The 8,882-nt window shown below is 35.8% G+C and overlaps 1 pseudogene; it reads left to right on the forward strand.

Annotated features, from left to right (window-relative positions):
- Nucleotides 1-1,094: 1,094 nt before the first annotated feature.
- LOC102834952 lies at nucleotides 1,095-1,532 on the forward strand (annotated as a pseudogene).
- Nucleotides 1,533-8,882: the final 7,350 nt, after the last annotated feature.

The raw sequence follows: 8,882 nt of genomic DNA on the forward strand, positions 1-8,882 counted from the left end.
GATGAACCTAAAGGACATTAAGTTGAGTGAAATTAGTCAGTCACAAAAAGGGAAATACTGCATAGGACCACTACTGTAAAAGACCAAGAAAAAGAAATTATACTAAAAGGGGGTAGGGGGAATTCTTTGTTGGTTGTTGGGAAATTGGTGATGGGTAGGGGGAAGGCGGGAGGGTGGAGCGCAGGGTGGGGATTGGAACCATGGCAGTGAGACGATATACGATGGAATGATTGTAAAACTAAAGTTCTCCCATGTAAACTATCATATAATTCACAATAAAACATTAATAAAAAAAAATGAATACACATGAGATACTAGATTACTTCTCTTTTTTTAGCTATTCTTAAATGGAAAAAATGACCAAAAATTTAATTAAGACTACTTGCATCATTTATGTTAAGAGAATCACCTCATAAGAAACCATGATTTTTACAAATTACTTCTTGTAAATACAGTTATAAAATGTATGACCTTTCAAAAACTAACTTTCTTCTTTTCCTTCATGCTCCACCCACAGAAATTAGCCAAATAAGAGCCAAGCAATATGCACAAAAACACTGGCATACAAATACAACATCTTATTGTTATTCAATCATCAATAAAGTGTTTAAGTCAGTTAACATGCTAATGGTATAGATGTTAACAACCTTCATTTATTAGTGGGTGGAACTCTCCATCTGAAAGGGGATTTGCTTTCTCTCCAGATAAATATCTTGTACTCCCAGCCCACTATACAAATCACTACACAGACACATATGTGCATACCTTTCTGCAGAATATTAGGGGAGGTGGGTGAAGAAAGGACAAACTGTCATGAAAATAAGCATATAGATGCAAAAAAAGAGAGGGAGATAAATAATGAATCATTTGTTTGTGCTTTGTTGTTCAGTACTGTTGAGTCTGTTCCAAGTCATAGTGACTCTGTTACATAGGGTTTCTGAGGTTCAGCTGCTGAGTTTCAGCCCACAATTTTGCACTTCAAACTGATCTTGTGTTTATCCTACAGCATCACACCGAATTTCAATATCTCTTACAATCAAGAAATGTTTCCAAATTTAAAAGAAGAAGTTTGGGCCGGAGAGTGGAGGGGCTCCGTTGAACAGACGCCGCTGGCTAGGATGGTGCTGGAAAACGTGGCCTGCATTGTGAAAGTGCAACTCCTGGTGTATGTTAAGCGGCTTCCAGTCCCAGAAAGCATTACTAGGTTTGCCTGGCTCACAGTTTCAGAATGACTTCAGCTGTTGCCCTTTCTTGGTGTACTTGAACTTCTTGGCGACCTTGCAATTCATTCATTCCTCCAGAAGAAAAAACAACAGAAGGATAGCTTGATTTATCTTAAAATACAAAAGGAAAATCTCAAAGTAGCGAATGAAAAAAATATTGAAGATTTATGTCTTGCCAAAGCAGCTTATTGTAGGTGTTGTCATTTAAGATGCTTCCTGCTTGTGATGGGTCACATAATAAACACAATGAATTAAGTGACAGGAGAAAATGTGGGTCCACTAATTATGAAGAAGAAGAAACAAGTCTAATAGTAATGAATTAGGGTTGAATTCAATTGTATGCTGAAAAACCCTGTAACAATATTTTTTCATTCTTTGTGTATAGAAAATCTTTGAAATGGTGGTCTTAATTCTTACAGTTGATTGTTAACCATTTCTGCCTATTTATTTTCTTGCTACACTACTGTTTATATTTGGTACTTTATATAACTTTTAGAACATTTATGTGAAAATTAAATTACACAAGTCCTTTAGTATGATTTCTAAGAATTAATGTATCTTTCAGTAATAAAATCAATACTTCTCAACACTTGACTGAGAAAATCTGAATTATTGGCAATGGGTCCAATGTTGTTTGTTTGGACATCAATATTTTCAACAGAATGTATACATAAAATTTTTCCCCATTAAGTCTGATTTTTTAGATCTCTTTTGTTTTGATCATTTGAAGTGATGTTCTTTTAAGAATGGGGAAAATATTGCCATCTATAATTACTTACCTTTATAGAGATTATTGTCAATTAATACAAATATCTTAATTTAAGAAAAGATGTAAACTGGAGATAAAAAATTCCCAGGAACAGTTATTTACAAAAGTTTTGTTTACTTTACAAAAGGCCATTTGTATCTGTTGATGTGTGCTTTTTTGTGTGTATCTTGAGATAGTTGACTCAGTAATGGCGGAAGGTGAGGTGGCAGCACTTAGACTCGAACTCAAGCTACTGCAATTTGAAGATCAATTAGAAATCAACAAAGTAAATCTGAATTCATATCAAAATGATAATGGTTCCATGGTCAAATTTTATTTATGTGAACATTTCTTTGTTAAAGCCATGTAATCCACAAAAACATAAAATACAAAAAATGTTTACAAAATCGAGAAACATTAAAAAACAAAAAGATGTTTGAAAACAGTGTTTCAAAGTAGGTAAGATTCAAAAGCACCAGGAAAAACTTCACAAATTTAAAACAGAAAACTTAAGAGTTGTAGGGAGCTATCGGTATCAATGGACTGGTGGAAGGAGGGGGGAGAATTGCAATAGTCAATTGTCTAAGTGTCTTCCAGATCCATTTTAACTTTACATAATGAATGCAGAAAACAGGGGTTCCCTCACATGCAAGCTGATTTTGTGTTCATATACACACACATACATACATACCATGGAAATCTTAAAAGTGAACCAATCAGTTAGGCACCTGGGAGGCTATTTCCAGAAACTCACTAACGAAAGTATATTGTTTAATACAGAGGTCAGCTATTGTTTGATATGCAGTGAAAAACACCCCATCAAAATATCCATCTAATATTATTACCAAGATAATCCCAACTTTATGGCAGTTATTAAAAGCTATCACTTAATTGAGAGTTTGTTTTTGAAATTCACTTACTGATACACTGTGGGCAAAGCAAGTCACTTCTATCACAATGTTCACTTAGTGACCTGAAAGAAACCTGTGTCATTTCTGCTGCCTGATAGAAAACAGACATGAGAAATAGGAAGCCTGAACTAGTTCACTATGTGTATGCACACATACACAAATACTTTTGACAACTGATTCTAAAAACAAAGTAATGGTTGTGAGTATTCCAAATATTTGCTCAAAAATCAAAACATGAAAATATAGACAGCTTCTCTGTACAGAGCATTGTGATTTTTCATTCAAAATTCAAAAATTATAGTATTTATAATTTATATTATGAGGAGAGCTATCATTTATATTATATTCTAAATTCAAAAAATATAGTATTTATAATTTATGTTATGAGGAGAGCTATCATTTATTGAGCACTTGCTCCACAATAATTTCTCATTGATTCTTACAACAACACTTTGAAATAGAAAAATAGGTTCTTATAATCTCCTCTAGTCAATGAAGCAGTCAAAGCTCATAGATCTAAAGAGATGGAGAAAGATGGTAGACTAGGCAGTTGCACTACACAGACCCTCTACAACAAAGATGTGAGAGACCAAATAAAACAGACACAGATGAAAGAGAATCCTGGAACCTTAACTTCAGAGGAAATGTTACATGAGTGGATTGAGTGTTTTCTGGGAGGAGAAGCTGAACAAGGGCTGCAAGAGATGGAGGAAACTGACTGGTCAGTTGAACTTTTGTGAGCAGCGCCAGAAACAGAACGTGGCCTGGCACAGCAGATTCACACAGGCAACAGGAAAGCTATGTTTTCTTCTTTTTCTCTGTTTCTCTGGTGACCAGATTTGTGGCTAGTTTGCACCCTCATCCATCCACAGCATAGAACCTGTTCTTTAGGAATTTGAAGACACAAGGCTGGGATGTAAGATGGGGACCAACTGCACAGCTTTGGTGCCTAGATTCAGGCAGGCTTTGTGTTCCAGACCTACAGAATCTGAATAGCCACCAGACCAACATTAGTCTAGCAGAAGCCCTTATAATCAGCCATCCTGCCCCCACCTGTCCTGTGGTCCTAATTGATTCTGAAAATGGTTCGATCAAAGGCTTCCATGAACTACATCTGGATTGAGTGCCCTGAATATAAATAACACTTAGGACTATATAAAATCCATTAGGACCAAGAACTCCATGGTCACATCCCCTCCCGTATCACCTCATGAGCTCCCTGGCTGGCAGGAGCCCCCTAGAATTTTCTCTTCTCTGGATCCAACAGCTGCACTGCTACTTTTGGTTTTCTTTTTTCTTTCCCTGTTTCATTATTTTCATTTACTTATTCTTTCTCTTTGTCTTCTCTTTCCATTTCTTTGAATTTTATCCTTCCTGTCTCTGCTTTTATTTTTCCTTCTTTTCATCTGTTTCTCATTTTCCTTCTTCTTTTTCCCCCCTTTTGATCATTCTTTACTACTTTCTATTCTTTCTCCTTTCATTTTCACTCTCACTGGTTTTACTACGTGTTTTTCCTTCTTCTTCTTCCTTTTATTTTCTCTCTTATTTTTTCTTTTATAGCTGTTTTCCTGTCCTTCTTTTCTCTTTTTATTATTACATTCTTTATTTCTGGTTGCTATTTTTATTTCTTATTCTCCTTTATTTTCTCTTTTCATTGTTGATTGCTTATTTGTTCTGCTTTGTGTTCTTGTGTGTGGGGAGGTAAGGGGGTGGTTCTCTTCCTTTCATACCCAACAAGAGAAAGGAAATGTGCCCATATAAGCCAGCCACAACCATACCCCCCTGCAGCTATACACACAGGGCAAGAGCCAATACCAGCTCCTATACCACATGATCAAAGAAAGACAACAGTATATGCCAACCCAAACCACCTTAAACTAAGGTGCATGAGTGGCAAATAGAGAATGATACATGCACTTCCATTTTTTAACTGCACCCACTGGAGACAGTTGGAGAGAGCCTAAGAATACACTAACATATAATCATAAATTTAATATAAATATAACAGCACCATAAGGCCCTAGAGACAACAGACAACAAGTTCAGCTCACACAAAGAAACAAGAGAGAATGACTTGAACAAATGACCAAGATGCAGAGCTAGAAAACACTTCTGAGGAAGAAAAGATAATGAAACTAAATGGAAAAGAATTCAAAAGAATAATATTTAGGTGCCTTTAAAGAACTTACAGAACATTAAGAAATGCATGGAGAATACAGAAAAAAATTTAAAAGAATTCAGGAAAACATTACAAGAACAAGCAGACAAATGAATAAAAATTTTAGAACAAATAAAACCTACAATTAGAAATCCAGATGATTAATACTAAGATTTCAGAAATGGACAATATATGGAAAGGGCACAGAAGTAGATTTGAAGCAAGGGAAGCCTGAATTAGTGAGCTTGAAGATAAATCTCTCAGTACTAGTATGCTAGAAGAAAAATCAGAAGAAAAAAAAAAAATCTGAAGAAAACTTAAGAGGTATGTGGGATACCATGAGGAGGAATAATTTACAAGTGATTGAAATTCCAGAACATGAAGAGACAATACAAAGCACAGAAAAAATGTTGAAGAGTTGTTGGAAGAAAACTTCCCTAACATCATGAAAGAAAAGGCAATAAGTACACAAGAAGCTGAATGAACCCCAAACAGAATAATCCCAAAAGAAAATCACCAAAAAAGCATCATAATCATGCTTTCCAAAGCCAAAGATAAGGAAAGAATCCTGAGAGCAGTTCAGGAAAAATGAAAACTTATCTATCATAGAGAAACTTATCTATCATAGAGAAGCCATGCAGGCAAGAAGGCAATAGAATGACATACACATAACTCTGAAGAAGAAAAAAAATGCCAACCAATAATCTTATACCCATAAAAGCTGTCTATCAAATATGACAGTGTAATTGTGACTTTCCAGATGAACAAAAATAAAGAAATTTGTATTTACGAAATCTACAAAAAATATGAATGGAAAAAAACAAAACAAAAAGGTGTTCTTTGGACTGAGAACAAACAACAGCAGACAACAACCTGAGATTAGCAAACATGACAGCCCCACCCAGATCTCAGCATCAATATCATGTTGTTGCTAAGTGCCATTGAGTTGGTTCCAACTCATAGTGACCCTTTATATGGTTTCCAAGGAGTAGATATGAGTTTGAACTGCCAAGTATTATATGAGGTCACTGTTGTAAAAAGTTAAGAAAAAAGTTTTCTTGGCAAAAGGAGCATTCTATGATGGCTACCCAGAGGGTGGATGGGGTAGGGAATATTACTCACGGGCTAGAGGGTTAACAAGCATAATAGGCCATGGCAATATATGACAAGAGAAAAGATGAATGTAGTGGGAGGCATACAAGAGTTAAAGTGAATAGAGATAAATACTGTAAACTAATGGTACATGGAAGGGACTGCAATCATTGTAATGAAGCAAAGTATATGATTTGTTGAATGTAAAACTGATGGTTTGCTCTATAAACCTTCACTCAATTCACAATAAAAAATTTTTTAAAAAAACCAAAAAACTCATAGATCTAAAGTGCAGTAGTCAGGATCACCCAACTAGTAAAGATAAAATAAATTCGAAACCTTATGTCCAGCCCAGTAGGCATTACACTACTTCATAAATAAATTATCCCTGGTTAAAAAAAATATATATATATATTTTTTTTGCTTCATTTCACTTTGAAGTTCAGTACTTGAAAAAAAAACCCAACGACTTTTTATTCGGAAATAATTGTGGATTTACAGGAAGTAGAAAATAAATAAATAAAAAGGCCTAGTGCATGATTATTCTGGCATCCCCCAATGTTTACATCTCAAATAACTAAAATACAATATCAAGAAATGGGAAATTGTCATTAGAAGAAAGCACTGTGCTTATTCAGACTTCTCCATTTATATATGCATTTGTGTGTGTGCACTTTTTGTGTGTATATGAGTGTGTGTGTAGGTCTATGGTATTTTACAACATGTAAAAGTTTTGTGGAATGACAGTCAATATCCATGATGTGTCTGTCAGTTTGTCTTACTGTGGTGGCTTGTATGGTACTGTGATTCTGGAAGCTATGCCACCGGTATTGAAATACCAGTAGGGTAACCCACGGTGGACAAGTTTTAGCTAATCTTCCAGACAAAGACAGACTACAAAGAATGATAGATGGACTACTTCTGAATATTTAGTCGCTGAAACCCTTAGAAACAGCAGTAGAACACTGTCAGATAGCATACTGAATATTGAAGCAAGAGGAATAGCATCAGAATATTGTCAGATATATTGCCAGAAGATAAGCCCTTCAGGTTGGAAGGCACTCAAAATATGACTGGAGAATAGCTGCCTCCTCAAAGTAGACCACGATGATGCAAATGGAGTAAAAAAAAATCAGCCCTTCATTTGCTGATGGGTCATAACTCGAAAAGAGGTGAAACAGCTGTAAACATCCACTAATAATCAGAATACGGAATGTGTAAAGTATTCTTATTGTTGTTAAGGGCTGTTGAGTCAGTTCTAATTCATAGCAATCCTGTATAGGGTTTTGGAGGAGCAGCTAGTGAGGGACTGAACTGCAGATCTTGTGGATCAAGCAGACCTTAAGGTGCTTTATCCCACAGTACCACACCAGGGCTCCATAAGTCTAGGAAAACTGGAAACTGCCAAAAATGAAATGGAGGGCATAAGCTTCGATATCATAGGCAGTACTGAGCTGAAATGGACTGGTATTGGCCATTTTGAATCTGGCATTCACACAGTTTACTATGTGAGGAATGACAAATTGAAAAGGAATAGTGTTGTATTCATCATCAAAAAGAACATTTTAAGATCTGTCATAAAGTACAATGTTGTCTGTGATAGGTTAATATCCATATCTGGTAGCGTAGTGGTTACAAATCGGGCTATGAACCTTAAGGTCAGTGGTTCGAAACTACCAGCTGCTCTGCGGGAGAAAGATGAGGCTTTCTACTCCCGTAAAGATTTACACCCTCGGAAACCCTGTACAGGGTCGCTATGGGTCGGAACCGACTCGACGGCACTTAACAACAACAACAACAACAAAAAGAAAAACAGTTAATACTACTATTATTCAAGCGTACATACCAACCACTAAAGCCAATGATAATGAAATTGAAGAATTCTACCAACTCTTCAATCTGAAATTGATCAAATGTGCAATCTAATATATAATGATAATTGCTGACAATTGGCATGCAAAGGTTAGAACCAGAGGAAGGATCAGTAGTTGGAAATATGATATTGATGACTGATAGAAATGATGCTGGCGATTACATGATAGACTTGTGTAAGACCAATGACTTCTTCATTGCAAATACTTTTTTTGAACAACATAAAAGTTGATTATACACATGGACCTAACCAGAAGAAATACACAGAAATCAAACTGACTACAGATGTAGAAGAAGACTAGAAAAGTTCCAAATCATCAGCCAAAACAAGGCTAGGGGAAGACTGTGAACAGACTATCAAATGCAAGTTCAGGCTGAAGCTAAATAAAATAAAAACAAGTCAACAGGAGCCAATATATAACCTTGAACATATCCCACATAAATTTAGACATCATTTCAAGGACATATTTGATGCATTAGATGTTAAAGACTGAACACCAAAAGAGTTGTGGGATAACATCAAGAATATCACACAGAAAGAAGGCAAAAGGTCATTAAGAGGACAAGAAAGGACCACAGAATACCAGGTGAAGCAGATCCAGGGCAGAGCTCCAAAACTTGGAACCATATAGTTAGGAATATTTTTAAAGTTTGAAGGTTTATAGATACTGGAACTTGAAGCTGAAGTAAGAAATCACATACTTTTGAATCTGCCAGGCTTGAAGGCCCAGAGCTGACATCTTGGGCGAGACCAAACAGCAAGACCAAGCAGGGGAACAGAAACACCACAGAAAAACACCGCAGGAATTTTGGAGCTAAAGTGGACAACACACTTTGTCGTTTTTGTTCGAATTTTCTTTCTTTTTTTTTTTTTTTTT

Source organism: Chrysochloris asiatica, unplaced genomic scaffold (assembly GCF_000296735.1).
Source record: "Chrysochloris asiatica unplaced genomic scaffold, ChrAsi1.0 scaffold01965, whole genome shotgun sequence".
Taxonomy (NCBI): Eukaryota; Metazoa; Chordata; class Mammalia; order Afrosoricida; family Chrysochloridae; genus Chrysochloris; species Chrysochloris asiatica.